Below are 25322 nucleotides of genomic sequence, written 5' to 3' on the forward strand. Positions count from 1 at the left end.
TTCCAAATGCTTGTGTTAGCTTTGGCACGGGGTCACATAATTCTTGGCAAAGGCAGTAAGAATGATGCACGCAGACCGACTCTGGACTCTTGTTGGCTGAAAGGTTTAAATAGAAACACATCTGAATGGCAGTGAATTTTTCAATAAGCTTATTGTTAACTTAAACTGTCTGCTTGCCAACAACACAGAAAATGAGGCTTGTCCATGGACAATTAGCCACTTCCATAAACTCGGCCGGTGACATCTCATCAGAGTGGGTAGAGGCATTGTGTCGTCTCAGAGAAGTTTGCAATCTAACTTCTCAAACTTGCCGTAGTTACTGTGTGCTTAAAGCGTGAACTGAGAACTTGCTGCCTAAATATAGCACGTTTAAGGCACGTGGTCTGTGATCACCAAAAGGCATTTTCCCAGATGCTTCTTTCTGAGTTCTTGTTTGGACCTGAATTATGGCAACTAAAATTAATCTACACATATACCAGAGGTTCATTTTGCATGGTGGCTTTTTACGCTCATTTTAAAATAAGTGCGTGTGTACGTGTACAAATATGTCTAGGTGTACGAACACACACAGTCAAGGGAAAAAACTACCCTGAGATTTTAGAGGAGGTAAATCTAGGGCGCCTGGGTGGCTCAGTCGGTTGAGCGTCAGACTCTTGTTTTCGGCTCAGCTCATGACCTCAGGGTCGCGGGATCGAGCCCCACACTGGGGTCTGCGCTCTGTGCAGAGTCTGCTTGAAATTCTCCCTCTAAAATAAGTACATCTGCCTCTGCTCCTCCCTCTAAAATAAGTACATCTCTAAAGTAAATGTGAAGCAATCTTGAATTTCAAAATAGCGTATCCTAAATAAGTTTAGTGGCATTCCAGTAGCTGCCATGATTTTCAGCAAAAAGAAACTTGAAAGTGGAGTAAGGAGTTTCAGGGGCAGTAATAGAGAAGCTCCTGGAAAGTCAAGCCGGCACCTGAGTTGACTGACAAGGTCAGACAAGTGAACAGATAGTAAGTGCCTGAGCATTTTCACAATGAACTGAATGAATTGAAACGGGGCCCCTTTTGAGCCCCTGTGTCGTTCAGAACAGTCTCTAGGAGGGCTGTGGGAACTCCAGGGGGCCTTGGCATGTCGCTGTGCACGTGTTGCGTCCTGGATGGGCTTCTGGGGTCACCCTCCAGTAGCACGAGCCAGCCCGCTGCACGGAGGCTGCAGGGGACACAGTGTGGCCTCCGTGTGCTGCGCAGGCTGGGAACTCAGATGTGGTTTTGCTTCTGAAGTAGGGGCTTGGGAACCCTGGTGCTCTGAACTATGCCGTCCATTGTCGTTCATCACTTGGAGAGTACTGCTGTGCCACTAGGAGCAAGGAGTTTGCCCGACCAGAGGCTCCTGGGTGGCTCAGTCCGTTGAGTGTCTGCCTTCAGCTCAGGTCATGATCCCTGGGTCCTGGGATCGAATCCCACATTGGGCTCCTTGGTCAGCAGGGAGTCGGCTTCTGTCCCCATGCACCCCACTTGTGCTCATGTTCTCTCTCTCTCTCAAGTAAAGAATGAAAGAAGGAATTGCCTGACTGGCTTTCCTCTCTTAAAGTCTGTTGACTAGTGAGCAGAAATTTAAGGTTTTAAAATTTTCAGGAAGAAAAATTAGAAAACCAAGGCAGGAAGTATCTATAATCAAAGGGAGAGGTGGGGAAAGTGAGCTTATAAAATCCTGAGATCCTGTTCTTGGTGTTTGAAGAGGGCAGGACTGGCCACACTGACCCTGCCTACCTAGCACTGGGCCGAGCCAGCCCATCTCCTCGTCCAGCCCCAGAACGAGCTGGAAACAGCTGCTGGGGTAAGAATGGAGGCCATCCAGCCCCAGCCAGAAGCTCTTCCCTGTTGGACGAGCCCCATAGCGCTGGCAGGTGCTTCCAACCAAGGCCAGGTCCTTCTAGCCGGGTTTAGGGGAGACAGCCTCCAGCACCCTCCTCGGGACAGGGTCCCCTGGGCCAGTCCCACCACCTGACAGTGGTTGCCTCGGGCCGGGGTTTCCCACGCCTTAGCATGTGCAAGCCAGGTTTTTCTAATCCAGCTCAATCGCTGACTCCCAGGCAGGGACCAGGTGTGGGGATTTTATGGTTTAGGAAGGGAGGGGGTGGACGGTTCTGATACAATTGCTAACATGAACCCCCAGATGTGGTAACACCCTTTTCTATCCAGTGGTAGCTGGCTTGGCTCTGTTTCCACTTGGTATCTTATAGCACCAGGGGAGTCATGGTGAGCAGACAAGTCCCATGCCAGGAAAATCCTCTGACAACCTCCGAGACCTCCAGAAACTGGTCATTAACGTAGAGAAAGAAACCGTCACAGGCTTGGAGGCGTGGCTACATGTTAATGTGGAATAAATTTTTTTTTTTTTAACAAATTCTATTTTCCATGCATCTTAATTTGGGGGCACATTTAATACACTTTTGCGTATCATGTTTTCATCCCAGTCTCGCCTCTGAGATTTAGACCAGGTCTGCTTCTTTTAGCTTGTTCTAAAAACGTACCCGATAGAGCCCCAGCACCGGAACCTGCTTGTCCTCAGGAGCCGGCCCTTGCACTGGGGGCCCCTGGGGCAGGCCCTTACTGCATTCTGTGGGCCCCTCTTGTCTGTGGGCAAGACCGCTTCACGGTGAGATGGGCACCCGTTCAGCACTGGTTCATCTTTTAAGGCTGGTCACACGTGAGTGCGGACGTAAGCCATACGCAGTTAAAGTTTTTGTCAGGTTAGAACTTAACACTGGAGATTTCCCGTAGTTCAGCTTCTTATCTTGGAAAATTTCCCAAGTTTGATTAGTAACAAGTTAATTGTCTGGGTTTTCCTGCCAGGGAGCGTGAGGCTGTCCTTCATGACCGGAAGTCCGCAGGTGTGGGCCGCCGCCGCCACTAGCGGGGTCCTCGGAGGGGTGAGGGCGGCGGCGGCTGCTCAGGAAAGCACAAGCAAACCGGGTGTGGAGTAAGATGTGTCTCAGTCTTCTTGTGAGACTGTTTTTAGTAGAGGGCGTTTTCTAAGAAAAAACCGTTGTGTGTTGTATTTGGAGTTTGGGGGACTCGCCTTGTGCCGATCCGCTTATTAAAGCGTCGGCAGGACCATCTGCTGCTGGCGTCCGACGGAGAGCCAGCCGTCCCGGCACAAAGAAGCATTTTAGGGAGGGCAGCGGCTCCCCCTTTGAGCCCTTGCGAAGGCCAGCGCTATTTTGAATTCATTTTTCTCTAAGAAATAATTACTGAATGAAGCCATTGGTCTTGAAATCTAAATGTTTCTTTAATAATGAGATACCGTTTGAAGTTCTTTCCTGTTAATATGTTCTAACTCCACATTTACTTCTCAAAAGTAACGTCGCTCCATTGTACACGTAAGCATCTTCATGTAGCCTTCGTAGTCCGGGGCAAAGCAGGTAAAAAGGTGGAAGTAGACTTTGCCAGAAGCAGGATTTCACAGAGCTGAGGAGAGGCAGACCTGAGGGAAACTGAGACCCCTCTCGGATTCAGGGTGTGCACACACTGTCGTCCCCTTCTCAGCTCCTCTGACCATCGAGGTGCTCGGAGCAGGGAGCCTGGGCCTCTCCGCTTGCTCTCTGGGCTAGAGTGGGGGCTTCCTCCACGGATGGCGCCCCAGGAGGCACGGTGTGAGCCCTGCAGTGTGCGAGGCTGTGTGAGCCCGGCGGCTTGGACGGTGGTGTGGAAGGTGGGTGGTGGGTGCAGACGGTGCTGGGGGATGGACAGCAGTGGACCCCAATGGCGGTGTGAACGGCGGGTAGTGGGGACAGCGGGTGGTGGGTGCCTACGGTGGTGGACCCCAGCTGCTCCTTCCGGTGTCTTCTCACAGATGATCGTTTTCAGCAGATGAGTTCTGAGTTTTCTTTTCAAAGTGACTGCAATGTTCCCTTTTAAATGAAATACTTAACACTTTAATAAATTCCTTCGTCACAGCTATTAGCTTGTAGCTATGAAATCCAGCCGCATGACGGTAGTAAGATCCACATTGCCAACCCTGCCGGCGAGTAGTGTCTTGTAGCTTCTGTTCCAAGGCCTCAGAAAGGATTCTCGTGCTTATGTAAGTCTGTTGAACACCCTTTCTGCAAAGGGCCTCCCCTGCAAGCCCTTCCAGAGAGTTACGGGGAAGTCCCTTCCAGGGTGAGCGAAGGTCCACACTGTGTCCTGGAGGACGGTCCCCCCGGGCCGTGCACTTCCAGGGGGCTGAGTGAGTGCTGGGAGGCGGCGGGACCACGAGGACGTGAACAGCATCATCACTCCCTCAGGTGCTCGCCAGAGACGGCTCTGTAAAATCAGAAATGCCTCCTAGAGAGGCTCATCACGCCAGCTCGCCTGGGTCCCCAACCCCACAGCCTTCGCGGGGCACAGCCCTCCTGCCCTCCCAGCTGCCGCTCACCCCGGGCCGCCATCTCCCCAGGAAGGGAAGCCCCAAGCCCTCTTCCTGTCAGGGTCCTGTGGCCTCCGGGGCGCCGCTCACGGGCGCTGGTGTCAGTCCTGCGCACGGCCTGAGCGTGTGTGCAGTGCAGGCCACGGCAGAGGCGGGAGCTTTGTCTCGGCCTCTGTCATGCCCACAGCAGCAGGCGGCTTCGTGCGTTCATGAGGTTTGACCTGACGCTCTTCCCTGGACTTGGAAAAAGTCTGATGTGCAGAGAGGCACCGGGAGTGGACGGTGGCGGTTCCGCGTCTGGCTGGTGGCTCTCACGGTTCTCCCGTACTGTAAATGAGGCCTTACAAAAATCTCCAGCCTTGCTGTGATACTACCTAGTTTGTAAACCTTCCGATGCCCATTTATTGATTAGAGCAAGCTAACAACACTGTACTTAAATTAAGCAGGAAATAAAGAGCGGGTGAGAATGTACTTTCAACCCTAGAGCGGCCACACTGCCTTTTGGGGGCAGCCCATGTGGAAATCTGGCCCAAGGCCCGATGACGCCAACACGGGAAGGGGCCGGTCAGCAGCGGGAGAGGGAGGAGGCGCGAGGGTCAGGGTGCCGGAAGACGGTCAGGGGTCCGAAATCAGGAGCAGCCCCGGCTCAGTCCAGCTGTGCCTTGCGTGTGGTTTCAAGCCCCGGGGGTGGGGGTGGGGGGATAATTAAGAACAAAGGTGGGCAAGAAGCCTGAACACAAATGGTGTACAGGGTATGGAGTGAGTCCCGGAGGGGACCTCGGGGGTGAGCGAGTATCTTCCTCGTCAAGGAATCTGGCTCCCTGCTTTCAGGGCGTGAGTAACTGTCTCCAGGAAGCCCTCCTGGAGGCACCAGAAGGCCTTTTCAGAGCCTTAGGGAGGGAGCGGTGCTTCTCCAGCAGCCCCTTCTGTCTGGCCTGAGATCTTGTGCTCCTGGGGCCGGCATCTGCTGCATGTCCCTCTCCATGGGGACAGAAGCGCCCCTTTGTGGCTGCCCAGCCCGGTCTGCGTTCAGATATGTGCCTCACTTCCAGCTCCCCCGTGGGATAACAGTGTTAGGTTCCGGAAGTCCTCATCCCGCGGTGAGTGTTTCTCCGAGTCAGGGGCCCCCAGGCTGAGCAGAAGGGAGCCACAGAGCCCCTGAGGGGTGGTGGCTCTGTGGGCCCCGTGGCCGCTGCCCTCCTTGGTTCTGGCTCCATCGGGGGCGTGGTGGCCAAGCCCGCTCAGAGGCCGTCCGTGCACTTCACCCTCCACTCTTCAGCTCGACCGATTAGCTGCCTTTTGGCATTTTGGTGAGTATCATGGGCCGAAGAGCCTGGTTCAGACGGCGTCTGAGTTCACTATTTCCTATTTCCTGCCTGGCCGTTGTCCCTGGTGTTTGTTTATTCTTTGTACTGTGGACCACATCTTGGACGAGGCGTTTAGCTTCAGCTCTGATTCGCTTAAGCCAACAGCTTTGTCAAGTTGCTCTGCGAACCTGTGCTCCCAGGCGCTCTAGCGCGTCTGCATTACACTGTCGTTTCTGTGCCTCTCACCCTCCCCAAGGCACATCCAAGATCTTGAGAGAGGCAAGTATATATACGTGACCATACGGTTTATATGTAGTGTGTATCACACTTGCAAGTGTATGTCTGTGTTACGTGTGTGTGCCCTGTTCTGAGAACTATTGCTCTAAAGGAATTTACTGAAACAGATCAGACTCTTACGAGAGTTTCTGCAATGGGCTTCAGTCTATCCAAGGTTGACCTTCCTGTTAATAATGATGTTTGTTTGAGACCCATAGTTGCCTATTTAAGAAGTATTTTTGCTGTTGTAATGAACAACTTTTAAAAGTTTTAGGTCATGTATCCATAGGTCGGCCTGATCTGGAGCTCTAGCCAAGGGAGAAGGTGGGAGGGCCAGTATGTTACTCATCTTTTTGGTTTGGGAAGTGTGAGCAGGACTGGCCACACATCACTGTCGGTATGCTGAGGTTGCAGACTCACATCAGGATGAGCCCGCCCCACTCCTCATTGTCTAAAGAGTGTTGCCAGGTGCCGGCCCTTGGCAAGGATATCCCATGATCGTGTCGGCAAAGCTAACCAGAACCTTTAGGAGGTATCCAGTTTGGCCCAAAATGTGGTTTCTCTTTGAAATACTTGGGTGAGTGAAGCTCTACATTCTTGGGGGGACCCCCGAACAATGGAAGCAGCCGGTGGGAAGGAAGATGCCGCTTCAGGTCCTGGATACCAAGCTGATACTCCACATACCTTATGTAGATCCCGCCCTGGGATTGCTGTGGAAGAGGTTAAATATTCTCGTAACCCACAGGGTCACTTACACCTACCCTGAGTTGGTAGTACGTGCCTCCTCCCACAGAGGAGAGTTGAGTCTGTCGATTGGTACCAGCTCCTGAGGTGCTCGCGTGGCTAAACAGGACCACAGCCTGCTGGACCCCAAGAGCAGGCACGGCGTTCTGTGCCCAGAGCCATCTGACGATTCAGTCATCCCCACTGGCTCCTGGGAAACCTTATTCAGTGAAAGTTTCATCCCAGATCTGGGGAGGTGATCAGATCCCATGTCCCCTGAGGTTTCCATAATTCAGGCAATCAATCAGCCAATCAATACATACCTACATACATACGTACTCGAGAAGGCCTTAACTCAAGGCCGCGGTGGTCACAGTGTGATGTAAACGAGCTTAAGAGGTGGCTTGAATGTCAGCTACTTTCAGACCTTGTACTGGCCAGGACAGTGTCTCTACTACAAGTAAATAATATTGATAATTGAAATTGTCACAAGTGCTACATTATGGGGAAATATTTGCATGAAAGTAGGAGTGTTCATCTGGCATGGTAATTACAGCAAGCCAGTGGAAGTTCCTGTTACGGAGAAGTTCCCCAGTCACGTTCACAAATTTCGGTGGATCACCGCAGGTTCCTCACGATGGGTGGGTGTGGAGAGGCTGTGCCTCAGAGCAGTCCAGTGTCAGATTTCCGCCTACCGAGAAAAGTGAATCACATTGTCTGTTTCCTGAATTTTTCATTTGAAATGCACTTTGAAAAAATGGAATCTTCGATCAGGTCTGTATTTTAAAGTGAAAAAAAAAATAGACTCTTCACTTAAACGTGCTTTTAAAATCTTTATCCCCACTGTGGGCGTTAGATTAACGTGGATTGCTGTCAAAGAGAACGTTTAAATATTTTTGTTGTCATAAAATGTATATTCACACTTTATAGGCAATGTTAATGCATTTTTAAATGCATTTTTATACCATCCTAGAAATAATAGAGTTATCTCTACCACCTGGGTTTGTAGAAAAATTATACTTTAATAAAACGTGCATAACACTGGACTGTAAGTTAATACATCGAACACATCAGCGTCAGAAAATTGGTGGCCGTGGTGCGGTGAAACTGTGTGCCGGAGCCAGAGTGGAGCCGTCGTTACTTAACATAAATTTCCTCATCACATACGAGGTTTCCCTGCGTCCCTTATGTTCAGGATGACTTGGATAGAAGCTTTCCAAGTCTGCGTTCTTCTTTAAAGGTTGTATTTCTGGGCGCCTGGGTGGCTCAGTGGGTTAAAGCCTCTGCCTTCGGCTCAGGTCATAGTCCCAGGGTCCTGGGATCGAGGCCTGCATCGGGCTCTCTGCTCAGCAGGGAGCCTGCTTCCTCCTCTCTCTCTGCCTGCCTCTCTGCCTACTTGTGATCTCTCTGTCAAATAAATAAAATTTAAAAAAAAAAAATAAAAAAAAAAAAATAAAGGTTGTATTTCTGTGTCGGAGTGGAAAAATCCCACCTCTTCCAGAGGCCATTGGTGTGGCTCTGGGACACACGATGGCTGTCACCAGGACAGAGTGGACCCCCCAGGGCTCAGTGCACCGGGCATCATTTCCTGCCCAGTGCCAGGCCGTACAGTGCTTCTGACGACTGACGTAGGGAAGGCAGGTCTTGAGCCTAAAGAACATCACTCAGTTATGAGCTCTCATCATGAGAAACCAGGTTTGTCCCGCCCTGCCAGTAGTAAGGTAAATGCTGATTATGTTTGGAAAGTCCTGTCTTTGGCGAGTCCTGCCCGTGCCCACCCTGCCCCCAGCATAAAGAGCTACAGTGTCTCCGTTACTATGGCAACTACTTTTTCGTTTCTTGAGTACTGCTGGTGATCGTCGCACAAAACACATTGTGTAAAGGACCCGTCCCTAGACATGTGTGTGCGTGCGTGTGCGGGTCATCTGTGTTTTCTAAACCCGCGTTCCTTCCTCAGCTGGCCTGTGGTCAGCCTTCCCTTGGACGGTCAGAGACCCAGACACCAAGCTCCGGAAGCACAGGGCTCATGGCTCGGCCAAGACCTACTTTTCCGAGCAAATTCGCATCTCTTCCTCTTCTTGGAATCAAATATGCAAGAACCAACATAAGTGGCACATCCCCCCCTTTTTTTCCTCGAGAATTGGGCCTTTGATGTTCAAGAGCAGCCAGTATTAAAGGCAGTCCCGAGCTGGCTGTGGCCACCGCGCCTGTTTATGGCCGATGTAAACCAGCGCAGATCTCACCGAGGATGATGGCATCATTAGTTTGTGAATCGCATCCTTGAAAATAACTGTGGAGGAGCCAAATCGGTTTAAAGGAAGATAACGGAATGGTTTAAGCTGCTTAGGTTGAATGCCAATTATGTTTTAATATTCAACTGAGCATATTTTACTAAGAAAAAAGGCCGCGTTGACGCATGCATAACTCATTGGCCGCGTCGGCCAGCTGTGCCACTCCACTCCGCGAATCACTTTGTGCATTTTAGTGGTATGGTAATTTAGTGGAGAACTACCTGAGTGATGGCATTTTCAATGAGCAGGTAATCTACAGAGAATTTTTATATGGTTATGAGTTCTGTGCTTCAGCCTGGCAACACAAAAATACATCAAGACCAATTACGGTATCAACTTTCAGCGTGGTACCCTCGCCGCGCAAGTGCATGTATTTCTGCCCCAGGCATTTCAAATTGCATCTAATTTGAAATCTTTGGGGTTTTAATTAAATTTCAGAATATATGGAATTCTTCATTAGTACCTGCTCTGAATAGCAGATGATCCTTCTCTCGGTCTCGTTAAAGAAGTAGGCTGTGGTAAATAGCGTGTTCGGGAACTGATCATTTGTGGGGCCTGGGTATTGGAACAGAAATAGTGAAATGCAAAATAATATCAAAAAGATTATTAGTCCAGGGAGAGTCTCTTGATTTGTATTTTAATGGAATTTTACATTTCTCTTAATGATTTGCAAATTGTCCTCTGATTATAAGATGCATTAAGCTTTTCATTTTAATGGCAAAGACACAGCCATTAGCAGAATTTTTTTTTTCTGTCTTCTTTTTAGAGTGCTTCCCTGCAGCAGATAAATATTGAAACCATTAACACCTTTTGATGTTCCCCACAGCCTGCATCTCAGACCCAGGCGCGGCTCCTGTGGTCGCTGGGTGTTAACACCTGGCTGGGGGCCCTGCCTCTTCACCGGCCGCATTTTCTTTTCTAGCACACAGGATCCGTTTTTAAAATTTCAGTGGCTGGTCTTGTTTATTTGTGTTAAAGCTAATGCATTTAAATATTATTAATGGCCCAATTTGTATTAATAAAAGCTGTTCTCCTCAGTGTGAAGGTTGCCGGTGCTCACGGCTCCTACCCCACGCTGGTCTGTTGGGCTGGAGTGAGGGAGGGCTGAGCGGCGGGCACGGGGAATGCAGAAGGCAAGTCTCATCTTACTTGCTTCTGGGGAAGTCTGCGCGCAGGGAGAGAGACGCATGGAATTCGCCGTGCCTGCCAGCTGACCCAGGCTGACCACGGCTCGACCCCATTCGCAGGCCACTTGCCTCTGGTTTGGCCTCTGAGATAATGTCTTGACATTTAGGCCAAGACGTCTTGTCCCTAGAAAGTGAATGCCGTTGACGTGACTGGAGCTACAGGCAGAAATTACTGTTCGTCCCCATGCCCAGCTGTGCTCGGGCAGCTCGTTGCTCTGACCCAGGACACGGAGGGATGCGGGCACAGTGCTGCTCTGGGCGAAAGCCTGTTTCCTCAGGGCTCTAGGGAAGTCGGCAGCCCCATGCGAGAAACCAGGGCCGCCTCCCAGTGGAGCCAGGTGAGGCCTGTGCCCCTTTGGCCCCCTGATGTCCAGGGCAGATTGTCACTCCAGGCTGGAAGAGCTGATCTGAGAGTGTGTCCATCTCATCTGCGGACCTTGGCCCAGCCCAGGCCTATGAGGACATGAGGGGTGAAGCCGGACTCGTGTGTGTGACTCTTGTCGACCTCTCCTGGTTCGGGGGACCGAGGGGGTCCTCTGGGAGGTGTCCGGATGCTGGTCCCGGCATCATGCTGGTGCCGCCACTGTGTGTGTGTCAGGGACGCTCGGTGCCAAGCTGGGCCTGCGTGGAGGCTGGGACTTCTGCTGGGTATGTGGGAGCCAGCACTGTCCCTGGCGGGCACACCGAGGAAACATCTGCACCCTTTGTCCTCACCTGGGCTGTGGGAACGCGTCCCAGAGGCCAGGCGGCCTACACAGCAGAAACTTATCCTCTTACAACTCTGGAGCTGGAAGTCCAGCGTCAAGGCTTTTCCCGAGCTGCCCTCCTGCCCCTTCATGTGGCTGCCTTTCTCGGGACAATCCCCTGGGGTCTCTTCCTTTCCCCATTATAGGGACACCAGCGTCGGATAGCCCGGGCCCTCCCTAATGGCCTCCTGGCCATCACCTCTGTAAAGGCCTTTCTTTAAATAGTCATTTTCTCAGGGCTTCCCAGCTGTTGGGACTTCAGCTTGGCATTTTGGAAGACACAGTTCCACCAGTAACAGCCTTCTGGAGCCCTGGTTCCCCATCTGTAAGGAGGGGGCACTTGCAGTGACGTGTAAAGCTGTCCCAGGGGTGACACGGGACCACCAAAGACCCTGCTCCAGCACACCTGCTGCCTTCACCACAGATGGCGCGTGTTCTCCAGAGCCCGGTGATCCGCAGGGGGCCTCCAAGCCCCTCGGCGCTGCCCTGGTGTCCAGGCCAACCGAAGGCTTAGGCCCTCGTTCTGCAGTGCTCGTCTTGGCGTCCCGCAACTTCCCAAGGACACTGGCCATGCTCAGTGAGTACAGGACATGTGGCCTGCGTCCCCACAGCGGGTTGTGCGGAACCACAGTAGAGGGCCGGCGTGTCCGGAGAGAGCGCACGGCGGAGCCGGTGAGGAGGACGGGGCGCTTCCACCCGTCCCGGCTCTGGCGGAGACCAGCCCGCCGTCTCGCTCGTCCTGGATCTCCACTGCCTATACCTGTCCACTCGCTCGCTCTAGCCCGGAGACGGTGTTCTGCTTCTTGGATGGTCTCTACGTGTGGGCCCTTGTCCTCTGGTGAGACACCTTGGGGTGCGGTTCTGGTTTAGCACTGGGGTGTCTGCTCCCAGCGTGGCACTGTGGGACATGGGTCTGGTGGCTCCGGCAGCTGTGGGAGGCCTTGTGCAGGGTTAGCTGGCACCATTTGCCGCGCTGTGAGCACACATGGTGTCCGAGTCCGCCAGCCGTGGCTTGGGGCCCCGTCGCCAGCGCAGCTGTTAGCTCTGCAGAGAGAAAGTGAGGGGATGTCGGCCAGTGGGCCAGCCCGGCCTCCACGGCAGGACACGTGCAGAAGGATGTGTCTTGCATTTCTTAGCTAATTCCTGGCAGGCTGGTGTTCTTGTTACTTCCGTCTTACAAGGAGAAGCTAAAAAAATACCTGTAATTATCTTGAATGTTCTGTTCCTTGGCAGTAAATGAGGCCTCCGGAGGCAAGCACGAGCCTTTCGCGGAGGTGCCGCCAGAAGTCGGGGTGTCGTCTCACTTGCTTTGTCTCTGGGGCCGCGGTCCTGGGTTCCCCAGCCCTGGGCCATGCTGACTCACTCACCTCCCGGCAAACCCGAGGTCCCCGTAGTCCTGGCTGGGCCTGCGGTCCCCGCACTGTCCAGACCCGTTTTGCAGAAGAAGCACCCGTGAAAGGTTCATGAAGGAAGGTGCGTTCCCTGTCTGTAGACCAGCCCTTGGAGCGCACCTTCCCGGGCCTGCCTCTTCTCCCCGTACAGCGCACAGCCGTGCTGTGGACGGAACTGGTTTCGGCTTGCTGGGGTGCAGGGCGGAGGAGATGCAGAAGATGGAACCTTGCGTGGAAAATCAGGGGGGCACCTCCCCGGGCCTGGGACCAAGCGCAGACGTCTTAACAGGCCCTGGGTCCTGAGGCGGCAGGCTCTCCCCGGAGGCTGGTGCAGAGCCCACCCCCAAGCCACCTGCACCCCAAGGCCAGGGCCCTTCTGTGAGGCCTTTCTCGTGGCCTCAAGGGGAGCAGTGCCAGGCCCATCACCCCACCCTGGGCGCTGCATGGGCGCCACTTCGGAGACAGCTCCAGGGTGCCTGGAGAGCCTTGTGAGACCCTTGACCTTCTAAGTCCCGCAGTTTTAACCTTGGACCCTAGAAGCAAAACTTCACACTCTGAGTTTCCGTTGGAGAGCGGAGCTGTGTGTGCTCTTAAAGCGTGTGGGAGCTCTTAAAGCGTGTGGGACGGTTCTCCGGGAGCTGCTTACAGCTCGTCCGTCTTCCTGACGGACCAGGCTGTTTCTCCCTCTCCTGCCAGACACCTGCCGCACCCAGCCAAGGGTGTCCTTGCCCGCCCTGCGGCCTCCACACCCTGCCAGGGGAACCCAGCAAAACAGCCCCCCCCCCCGCCCGCCACCACCGTGCTGTTCCCTCGTCCCTGTGCTTGCCACTGTCCTGTGCAGAGAATACCCGGGGCTCTGGGACGGCCAAACACAAACAGGGTTTGGGAAGACAGAAGCAGACCTACATTCAACTCTAGACGAACCTAACTAGCTAGGTCAGTTGATAAAACCTCAGTTGTACCGGGTGTTAGGATGTCTCTCCCGCAAAGACTGCATGACCTACAAGCTGGGGAAACCGTAAAGAAACCGTCTTCTTTCGGGCAGGACCCTTCCAGGCCTTCAGTGGAGCACATATGGGGTCCTGGTCACAAGCTCTGTAATTATGAACTTCCTGAACTTCTCCAAGTACGGAACCTTCTCCCATAGCTCCTCTCCCTGTTAGCGCGTGTGGGATGCTGATGTTCCCCACAGTGCCCTCTGGGGAGCCCTGGCCTATGGAAGCACCATAAAAATGACTAAGATTTCCCAGCCTGCCCTCTGGACACATGGGTAGATTCCAGGAAATTTCCAGCTTTGTAGAGAACCCCTGGGAGGCATTCTAGACCAGGCAACCCTCCTCTCCCTGGACCAAGTATGTTCTGGCCCTTCTTTCTAAAGAGCAGGGGGAAGGAGGTGTGCAGGAGTCAGGATTCCCCCTTCCCCAGTGCCCTGGACATAGTTGTTAAATGTCCTTTGATTAGTTATTCCATTTTATACCCTGGGTCAGAGGTCGTAGAAATTTAGTGCAATATATTTATGGAATTCCTTCCCTGGATTTAAAAAAAAAAAAAAAAAAAAAGTTACTCTCTTCAAAGGAAAGATCAATAGGGAGGAAAAGATGATCCTGAGTGGTGAGGGCTGGGGACTCCGGGCCTGCCATGATGGGTGGGGAGCAGGTGCCACCCACTGACAGAGCCCTAGGCCTGACAGTGGAGACTGGAGTTCAGGTCATCAGATGTTCGACAGATACCCTTTGAGCAATATGCAAAGCGCTCTTCTAGGCTCTGGGAATTTAGTAAAGAAGAAAACAAAATTCTGGGCCTTAGGGAGCTACTGTGCCAGCGAGAAATCTGTATATAGGATCTGTACCCCTAGACTGTCAGGGCGTGACCTGAGTGCCTTGGCGGAAGGGCAGCCAGGCTGATGGGATGAAGAGGGTGGGGCTTGGGGCGGGGATCCCTAAGGGCTCCTTTGAGAAGTAGGAGCACAGGAGGAGGGGAGATAGTGTGGTGGAACTCAGAGGCTTAGGGACTTCCTCCTCTTAAATGTCAAGAGGAGCAAGAAAACCATGTAAAAAAAATACCTTTTGAATCACTTTTTATCAGATGACAAGAGGAGCAATTTCAAGGACCTCCTGCATTGTTGAGCACATTGAAGGCAAGTTGATCTTTTATGATTCTAATGAAATATTTGCTTCAGATAAAATTCATAAGGGATTTGTGAGGTATAAATAATAAAGGGAAGTTTCATGATGCCCCACCCCGGTTAAAAAATGGAGCACTGGGCGCCTGTGTGGCTCAGTGGGTTTCGGCTTACTCAGGTCATGATCCCGGGGTCCTGGGATCGAGCTCCGTGTCGGGCTCTCTGCTCAGCAGGGAGCCTGCTTCCCCCCTTTCTCTCTGCCTGCCTCTCTGCCTACTTGTGATCTCTCTCTGTGTCAAATAAATAAATAAAATCTTTAAAAAAAAAAAAATGGAGCTCCGCCAGCACTGGCGATTTCCCTGTGTGCCCTCCCTGCTCATGCCTGCCTGGCCCTCCCTGCGGCTCCATGCTGTGCCGTATGTGTGAATGGAGTAATACTGAGCTCTCCCTGTGACCCACTTGTTCAGTCAACATTTCTGTGAGGTTCCTCTGTTTTTGAATTCTGTAGAGATGTTCACAAATAACCACCATACAATATCCCATCTTGTGAATGTGCCATAACGTGTTTCCTACCATGTGCCCATACAACTGTGGGTTCTCGTCAGTCTCTGACTTTCTAATTACTGATGCTACAGATACTCCAGTGCAGTGTTTCAGTGTTATAGGCAGAGTTGGTAGGCAGAGTACTGGGGAAGAGGGTGCCATGCAGAGAGAGAGTTCCAGAACTCTGCCTGGTGTCCCTGTGAGTTTGTTGCAGATACTAGGACACGCATGCATGTGGAAGCCGTAGGAGACCAGGCAGCAACTAGTGGGAGCTAAAGATGAGCAATTCCCAGAGGAATCAACATCACTAGAAATGAGAATTTTTTTCTTTAAAAGATAATTAACTCTTCACAATAAAATGGATAACGAATTTTGGAGGTTATAATATATGTAGAAGTAAAATAATAGCACAAAAAGTAGGACTGGGGAAATAACAATATACTGCTCTAAGGTTCGTTATGTTGTTAGGAGCAAGTATAATTTTTTTTTTAATTTATTTATTTGTCAGAGAGAGTGAGCACACAAGCAGGTGGAACAGCAGAGGGAGAGGGAGAAGCAGGCTCCCACCGAGCAGGGAGCCCGATGTGGGACTCCATCCCAGGACCCGAGACCATGACCTGGGCTGAAGGCAGATGCTCAACCGACTGAGCCACCCAGGCGTCCCAGGAGCAAGTATAATATTACTTGAGGCCAGACTATGATGAGTCAAAGATGAATATTATAAATCCTAGAATGCCACTCAGAAAACAATATAAGCCAATAGATAATTCATATGCTAATAGAAAAGGCAAAGTAGAATATTGATTTTTAAGAATAACCTAAAAGGAAAAAGAGGGGAAGGAGAACAGAGAACAGATAGGACAAACAGCACCTTGATAGATTTAAACACAACCATATTGATAATTACATTAAGTGTAAATGGTCTTAAGAGTCAAATAAAAGGCATAGATTGATAGACCAGATTGGAGGAGGAGAAAGCCAGGACCCCCCCCCAACCCCAACTATATTTTTCTCCAATACACACATAATAAAAAGATTCCCCTGTACTAAAAGGTAAGAAAAATAAAGGCACATGTATCAGAAGGAGTAAGTACAGTTGTCTTCATTTCAGCTTTCGTAGTTGTTTAAATAGAATATGGTATAGGACTTTGAAAATAACTGTTAAAAACTAACAAATGAATTTAACAAAGTTGAAGATACAATTTTAATGTCTAAAGAAAAATTAGTGTCAAAAGTATATTTATTAAAGGACTAACTTTAATGAAAGATATGTAAGACCTGTCCACTGAACAATATAAAACATGGCTGAAAGATATTAAAGAGGACCTAAATACATATCTGTTGATCATAGGAAAAGCCAATATTGCCAAGATGTCAGTTTTCATTGACTACTTTTTATGTTAAGTTCACTCAGGCTTTGAGATTCCCAGCTGATTCTGAAGTTATATGGAAATGCAGAGGACCTAGAATATCTAAAATAACTTTGAAAACAGAAGTCCTAGGACTGGCATTACCTGATTTCAAGACTTACTAATCTTTTGTAATCAAGACACTGTGGTACTGGCATGAAAATCAAAAGAGCAGAAGAAGAGAATTATTATATAAGTATAGATCTCTATTCTGTCTTCAAGGAAGACTCCCAATAGATCAGTGAGAAAAGTAGTCTTTTCAACAAGTAATGCTTGGGGGCACCTGGGTGGCTCAGTCAGTTAAGCGTCTGCCTTTGGCTCAGGTCATGATCCCAGGGTCCTGGAATCGAGCCTCACATTGGGCTCCCTGCTCCACAGAAAGCCTGCGTCTCCCTCTCTCACTCCTCCTGCTTGTTTTTCCTCTCTTGCCGTATCTTTCTCTGTCAAATAAATAATCTTTAAAAAATAAAAAAAGAAATAGTGCCTGAACAGCTCAATAACATCTGGAAAAAAAAAATTTCACCTTGACCCCCCCCACTCACACCATATGTAAAAATTAATTTGGTGTGTATCTGTGCCTAAATGGAAAGCTTGGACTCTAAGGCTTTGAGAAGAAATTCTGGAGGATACCCTCATGATTTTAATAGATATTTCATGTACCACAGAAAGATAAGGCTGTGAACATACAAATAAATTTTATCAAAAGTAAAAGACATCATTTAGAAAATGAATAGGAAAGCCACAGAGTAAGATGAAATATTTGCAACACATATGCCTGACAAAGGACTTGTACATAGGACATGTGAAGACTCCTGTGACTCCATAATAAAAAGTCCAATAAATAACTGGGAAAAAGACTTAGCCTCTTCAAAAAGGAGTATGTATGAGTTGATCCATAAATACCCGAAAACGTGCTCATCATGAAATTAAAGACCCATTACTATTGGTGTCAGCGCCCAAAAAATGAAATATTGAGGCCTAAATGTAACCAGTATGTAGTAGGTATATAGGAGGAAAACTAGAGGTGATGATAGAGAGGAATCCATGTTCATGGATAGGAAGGTTTTATGTCATCAAAATGTCAGTTCTTACCAACTTGATCTAAAGATTCAACACAATTGCAGTCAAAATTCCAGGAAGTCGTTTTATGTATGTGTATCAGTGAACGGATTGTGAAGTTTATACAGAGACCCAGAATCGCCAGTAACACAATACTCAAGGGAAACAAGATCGACTGACAGACACAACCTTACTTCCAAGACTTACTAAAAAGCTACAGTAGTCAAGAGAGTATGGTGGTGAAACAATTAACAGACCAGAAGTACAAAGGGCTCAGAAAGAGACTCCTGTACTACAGCCAACGGGTTGTCAGCAAAGACGCACCGGCAGTCCCGTGGAAAAGAAGATCATCTTTTCAGCAGACGGTACTGGAATGACAGGACGTCTGCACGCGAAGAAATGAATATAGACAAACTTTCCAGCCTTCACAAAAATTTAACTCAAAATGGATCACAGACCTAAATTGAAAGACAAACCATAAAACTCCTAGAAGACAGGTGAAAACGTAGATGACCTTGGAGATGGTGATGACCTTTTAGATGAAATGCCGAAGGCGCGATCCATGAAAGAAATGAATGGTAAGTCAGCTCCCTTACAATTAAAAACCGACACTCTGTGAAAGCCCATAAGTAGAGAATAAGACAAGCTGCAGACTGGGAGAAAGTCTTTGCCAAAGACTCGTGTAAAGGACTGTTATCCAAAATCTACAAAGAACCCTTAACACTCAGCAAGAAAATGAACAAGCCAATTAAAAAACAGGCAAAGGCATGAAGAGACACCTGACCGATGAAGATACACAGGTAACAAGTATTCCGCTATCATCCCCCGGTGTCAGGGAAGTGCAAATTAACAGTGAGATGCCGCTGCACATGTCCTAGAAAGGCCAACACCCAGAACGTGCACGACAGCACATTCTGGGGAGCGCATGGAGCCACAGGAACGCTCTCATTGCTTTGGGGGGTGCAGAATGGTGCAGCTGCTTGGGAAGATAGTTAGGCTATCTCTTAAAAATGAAACCTGCTCTTGCCATGCTGTCTGGCAGTCCTGCTCCTTAGGACCTACCTACGTGAACGGAGAACTCCCGCACACACGTCGGTAGAGCAGCTTTATTTATAATGGAAAAAGACATGGAGGGAACCAGGTTGACCTTCGGTAGGAGAACGGACGTCTGTGGGTCACCAGCGTGTTTCACAGGCTCCTCCACCACCCCATAGGATGGGCTGGCCATCCCTGTCTCCTGGGCACGGTGGGGGTTTGGGGAGCCTCACACCCAGGTCTTTGGGCTCTGACGCCAGATTCTGCTAAGCTGGCAAGCTGTGTGGGGGCTTTGCCGGCGAGTTTCCATTCTGCAGTGACAACAGTCCTGTCTAGACAGCTTCCCCTTCTGATTAGAAGACATCACAGAATCTGTGTTCACGTGGGCCCGGCGTGCACACGGCCCGGCGGACAGAGGCGCTCTGTGGCACTTCCTGGAAGGGCTGTCTTGGGGCGGGCACAGCAGGCCCACTGTGCAGGTAAACATGGAAACACACTCTTAGGGAAAGGGGGAGGACGGGCACAACGGTTTTTCACATACAGGAATGCTGGCTGACACGCAGATGCGTGAGCCTCTGTGCGGCACATCAGCAGCAGATGGGGAAACGATAATTAAGTGAAGTGATCTATAATGAGATCATTCGACTTTGGTCATTCAGCCCCTGACTACGGGCACAAAAGCTCGGTCCTGCTCAGGACGCTGCCACCTGCCTGCAGATGTGGCCAAGTCAAAGGGCCAGTCACACCCTGCTGGTGGGCTGGGCCACACGATGGTGTACACGTGGGCTGTTGACACCCCCCAGAAACTCAAGGGGCAGAGCATAATATTTGTATTTGTGTAATTATTTTTAAGCAGCAGCGTGGGGATTTGGTAGGCCAGTGAGCCACTTGGCCGCCCTCCGTGTAGATCGGCCAGGGTCAAGGGCCCGGGTTTGGGTTGTCAGCCACGCTGTCCTCACTGTGGCTTTTGGTGTCTCCTTGGCGGTCATGCACTTGCAGCTGAGACGGGCCTCCTCTCCCCGTGACCACAGCTTCCGTTCAGCCGGACCTCTGGGCGCGCACAGCCGCTCCGGAGAGCAGCGACTCTGCCTCCCAGGCGCGAACTGTTCCCGAGGGCCACGTGGGGCTGGTCCGCCTTGCACTGGGGAGGACGGCTGTGGCTCCATCGGTGGCTTACACTCACTGAGCGCGTCCCCTGTGACAGGCTCTGCTGGGCACTTTGGGCAGCTTTTACTTCATTTACTCCTCAATGCTGGGGTCCTTGGTTTCACGCAGAGGACGTGGAAGTTGACGGACGGAACTGGCTCAAAGAGCTGGGCAGTGGCATGAATGAGACCTGGACGCACACCCCATCACCCCCCAACGTGAGCTCTTTACTCGTGCCCTCCAAGGGGTGCCTTGGCCTCGGCGGTCTTTGCTGGCCGTGCCCTGAGCTCACGGAGCCCTGTGCCGGGGGCGGGGGGTCTGGCCGCTGCCTTGCACTTGGGAGCGGCCCCCAGTCATCACGCCGAGCGCTCCGCAGACCCAGGAGGGGCCTCGGACAGACGCGGACGCTGCACGGGGCCTTCCTTGAGGCGGCTTCGATTCTCCACTTGCTCCCGTTTGTTTTCTTGGGGCTGATTGTTCCAACACCAGAACTTGGAAGGCAGCATTCACGCTCGGACTGAGTGTGAGAGTGGTGTGGCATTTCTCCACGAAATCTTCTAGCGGAACTTGAGCCTGTGATAGATAAAATGTACGTCTGAGACGTTTATAAGTTTTAAAAGATGCGTGCACACCGGATACTGCAAATTCAAAATGGAACACACTCAATTTTGTCTCTCTGCTGTTGAAAGTGCGGGTCTCCTCTCCACACCCCTCCCTGCCCCCATAATATGGTAACGGAGTTTTGGCTGAAAGAAAGGAGTAAGAATTAAATTGCTACATTTGAGTGGGGCCTGGGGTGTGAGAGAAACGCGTGGCGAGGTTCTTCTGTGACTGCAGGTTTTGACTTTCGAGTCACCGTCCCTGCTCTGAGACCTCTGATGCTTGTTTTTGAAAATTTGGAGAGCAGCGGACTGGAGGGCAGTTGTCGTGGACCATCCCATTCCTACAGTTGGTGACGTCAGGGTGAAGGAGACACCGGGGGCCCAGGGGGGGCCCCACCTTGAATTCTGAAACCCCGTGATGCCATCGGGAAGAGATGCACGTGCGGTGGCCCGGGCGACCATTACCTCTGCTGTTGGCACTCGTGTTCCTTCCTGGCTGAACCCCGGGCTGGCGCCCAGTGACCCCTAGAGAACGCCAACAGGATGGGCTGGCTCTCGGGGCAGGGCCCTAAATGCACTGTCATCTGCCCGTGCTGTCTTGCCGCACTTCTGCCGACTGCAGGCACCAGCTCTGCACCACGTGGACGTGGGTGGGGGAGAAAGGCCCAGGGATGGACCCAGATCTTCTCCCGGTCGGGGTCTGAGTGGAAAGGCCTGTGCGGAGCCCTGGGGAGCAGGCGGGGCCGGTGGCGGCCGACGCTGCTGGGGTGTGGTGAGGAGAGACGGGGACGGGAGGAACGGCCCCAGGCCCCACCCGCAAGTGCAAACAGGCTTCCCTGCCGCCTCCCCCGTCACCGGGCGGTGATGTCTCCTGCGTGCACACTGTCCTGCCTTCTGCGCACTCAAGGGTAGCCCTGGCAGAGGACGGCTCGGTCAGGTCACCCCTGCTTTCAGTGCGGAGCTGTCTGCTGGTGCTGCGAGCCCAGACCCAGAGCTCCGGCGGCCGCTGTTGGACATCTGCCCCGGAGCCCTGGGCGCCCTTGGGGCTGGCGTGACCCTGCCCCGGCCCCCTCCCGTCCTGGCTCCCAGGCAGCAGCCGCTGACTAAAGAGTCACTGAAAAAACTAAGAAACTAATTCACTGAGGAGTCTGAGCACGCTTCTCCCGCGCATTGTGTGAGCTTGAACTGGGGACATCGCCTCTTACCTAGGACAAGAGCTCTCGCTGAGGTTACGTCAGCCGCCGCGCTCTTGGGCACCGACCCTGCGCCTGTGGTCCTCCGGCACCCGGGGCGGGCTTCAGTGGTCCGGGCAGGTCTAGGCCCATTTTCCGCAGCAACAGCACTGAGCTGGGGACAGCAGCCAGGGCTCTGCTGACACTGTAGCCAGCCTTCAGCCAAGGAGCGAAGTTCTCTGACCCTGCCCCCCCCCGCCCCCCGCCCAGGGCAAGTCCACCAGCCCGAGAGCCCACGGGCTCTGGGCCCCTGTTGTGTGGGCCTCCAGCCTGGACTTGGCAGAGAGGCCCAGGGGCTGCTAGCAGGTAGGGGTCTCTCAGGTGCCCAGAGCAGCGGGAGGACCCCCGAGCTCCTCTGTTGGTCATGAGATCAGGTAACAAATCGAATGTCCAGTGTTAAACAGCCGGAGGTGTGCAGTCTTACGGGGTGGCCCACACAACCCCTCCCTGCGCCACAGCCCCAGGCCCTGAACCAACCCCTGCCCCACTTAACCCCCCACCCCCCCGGGCTGGGCAGCAGGTGGTGGCAAGCCCTGTCCACTCCTGTCGCTCCCTGATCAGGAGAACTTTCTTAGCACCTGTTCTGTGTGGTGCCCTGGCCAGCCCTTTGCCTGGCCTTCTGTCCGTCCTTGTCACCCCTGCCGAGGGCACACATGTTCCCCGTCCTGTGGGGATCCCCTTCACCCACACCTCCGCGGCCCGGTCCTCATTTGAATAGGTGAGAGCCAAAGTCAGCCACACAATTGGAGCTAGATTCCATCACTCAAAATTCAGTCGCAACTTCTTTTGAATTCTTCAGCTGCCCTGCGGCAAAGGCTCAATGTTGATACTGAGATTAATCCCCAAAGAGCCCCTCATTTCTCTGCAGAGAAATTAAAGCTTGCCAGTTTTCCTTTTGCCTGTCCTCCTGACAGCTCTGTCAGTAATGATCTGCCTTCTCCGTGGCATAATCCCTGTCCTACGGTAAAGAATAATTCATTAAGAAATTAAGGGCTTAGTGCCTTTCTGTTGCGTTGGTCTTCAAAAGTTAGATAAAATTATTTAACAAACCTCAGGGCAGTTTCACACAAGCTGGGTAGCGGCACGGGTGGGGACGGCCCGGACCCACCCAGCCCCTGGGGATGTGTCCGTATATCCAGAAACTGAGTCTGGGGACAGCGGGACGGGGCCCTGGTTCAGGACGGCGTGAAGACTTGTGGGAGCTGCTGGTGAAGCCGGCAGGGCGCCCTTCCCCTGACTCGGGAGGGCTGTCAGGAGGCTTCTGGAAGTTTCTGATGGGGCGCACAGGAGTTTTTGAACTGGGTTCAGAGCCGGGTGGGGTACGTGCACACGGTATTGTGTGTTTAACAACCGTTGGTGTGCTTAGCATGAAATGGCGTGGGTCCCAAACAGTCCCAAGGGTCCCATCTCTGCCCCGTGACTGACGCCACCAAAGGGAAGGCGTGACTTGGTGTCCGCGGTGGCCGACTCGGGCGGAGGAGGGGCCGGTGGCGCTGGAAAACAGCATCCTGCATACGTTGATAACACTGTGTCCCTTTCAACCCAATTTTCCACCTTTTTGTTGTTTTGTTTACGAGGTCGTGCCTGGGAGCGAACACTGCCCCGTTCTTTCAAGGGGGGTATCTGCGGGGGGTTGGGGGGATGGTGTCCTCGTGGACACCCAGGCAGTGTCCTGGCTACAAAAGCTGGGAGAATTTGTAAGGGGAGACAGCAGGTGCCCCGAAACAGACCAGCACAGGGGAAGCAGGGGCCGGTGTGGGAGGACAGGAGGACGGCAGACCCAGGCTCTGCTCCCCGCCACCCCGCTGCACCCCCGTGCTGTGAGCGCGCTCAGGGGCGGCTCGGATCGCCGACTCCTCCCACTCGGCGTTTCCGCGGGGCGGCCTCTCTCCGGTTCCGACGTTGTTCAGAAACCATTAACACCTGCTCAGAGTCAGGTGTTCTGCTTTGAGCTGAATGACAATTATTTGAATGGTAAAGGGTGTTAATATATAATTATTCACATTCATACCAGGACATTCACAGTTTAATCATTTCTCTGTAGGCTTCCTTAAGTTTGAGCTTACAGTCTTAGGCATAATTCTTTTGTTAAATAAGTTTCGGGCACGCTAATTATTGGGAAGGTGACTACAAAGAGGGCCAGGTGCACTGGTGAGGCTGTCCCACCCCCTCACCTGCGGCAGCCTCCCTGCACTGGGGGCGGCCGAAGGTTCGTTTCCGAGGGCTAATAGTCCAGTCCGCCTGCGAGATGAGCTCTGTGATTGTGTCCCGGTGCACCAGGGCCAGACGAGCCTGCCAGAGCATTTCTATTCATGAGCACAGGGCCCTGTTTGCCTGGCCAGGCTTGGAAAGGAAACGGCTTAACCCTTTAGACCCTCTGTTCTTCTGGACCCCGCCGTCCTCCTCAACATTACTGAGGACCCCAGAGAGCTCTGGATTGCGAGGGTTCTATCTATTGAAATAAACCTGAGGCTGTCTTACTGCATTAATTTTTGTTAAGATAACAGTGAGTTCACTACATGATATCAAAGATAATATATGAAAATGTTTCCCAAAACCAAAGGTCTGAGAAGAGTGGCGTTGGTGTGTCCCCAGTCTCTTCAGCGTCTGCGTTAATGGAACACAGCCGCTACCATTTAATCCGTGGTGCAGTTGTGCCGGTTAGCTTATGGGAAAGTCCTGTATGCTTGTGAGAGCAGGAGAATTAGAAAGGCAAGTAACATCTTAGTATGGCCATGAAAATCCTCCTAAACGGGTCTTGGGAACCCCTAAAGCTCCCCAGACCATACATTGAGGAGCACTATTCTAAAAGACCCAAAATTTTTATTGCTCCTGGAAGTTACTCCTTGCCTATATAAGGAGTCGTAAAAGTTTGTGTTGTGGGTTCTAGATTGTTTTTTAAGCTTATTTTCTTTTGAAGATTTACTTATTTATTTTGAGAGAGGGAGAAAGGAAGCAGACCCTGCTGAGCTTGGAGCCCAATGGGGGGCTCGATCCCATGACCCTGAGATCATGACCTGAGCCAGAACTGAGTCTGACACTCAACCAACCGAGCCAACTAGGCACTCCTATTTTATTTTTTTTAAAGATTCTATTTAGTTATTTATTTATTTCTCAGAGAGAGAGAGAGAGAGAGAGAGAGAGCACAAGCAGGCAGAGAGGCAGCAGAGGCAGAGAGAGAAGCAGGCTTCCTACTGAGCAGGAAGCCTGATGCAGGACTCGATCCTAAGACCCTGGGATCATGACCCGAGCCAAAGGCAGCCGTTTAACTGACTGAGCCCCCCCAGGTGCCCCTTTTATGTTCTAAATCACATCCCAGATTCCCTCTCCTTGGCCTTTAGCTGCAGATGCTTACAGCTCCCATGGAAGGACTTGTCCTTCCACATCTGCTCCCCAAATCTGTTAACCCGTTCTTCACACTCTGTCTGGCGCCGGCTAGATCCAGAATCAGAGCAGAGCCCCATCCCATGTCCCCAAGGTGGCAGGAGGGGATTTCACGTCTGTGTGGACCTCAGGGGCCCGGCCAAAGGGGCACCATGACCTCACAGGTCCTTCTTTCTTCTCTGACCTGCGTTACCATTGCTCAGGGAAGGAAAATTTAAGACCCGAGCACCATATTTCTGGCAGCTGAGCCAAGTGCCTGCCCTCAGTGGGTCAGGAGTGCGTCTGAGGGATGCTGACCGTGTGGGATGCCCATAAAGGGGACCTACGACTGAGAGCCTGGCCGCCCCACTGGCCTGAGCTTCCTGGCCAGCTCCATCCCGAGCCATGGACGCTTCTCACCCTCGAAGGAGAGGACAAGAGGCCTGGTGCCTCCCAGGATTCAGTAGGAAGAAGCAGGTTGCATGGTCCCCAG

The 25322-nt window shown here is 51.9% G+C and overlaps 1 protein-coding gene across 1 annotated transcript in view; it reads left to right on the forward strand.

Annotated features, from left to right (window-relative positions):
* The window catches only part of LOC111145245 (O-6-methylguanine-DNA methyltransferase), a 280586-nt gene that overhangs the window by 231682 nt on the left and 23582 nt on the right, over positions 1-25322 (forward strand). The window lies entirely within an intron of this gene.

Source organism: Enhydra lutris, unplaced genomic scaffold, assembly GCF_002288905.1.
Source record: "Enhydra lutris kenyoni isolate GAN:26980312 unplaced genomic scaffold, ASM228890v2 scaffoldscaffold12, whole genome shotgun sequence".
In the NCBI taxonomy this organism is placed as follows: domain Eukaryota; kingdom Metazoa; phylum Chordata; class Mammalia; order Carnivora; family Mustelidae; genus Enhydra; species Enhydra lutris.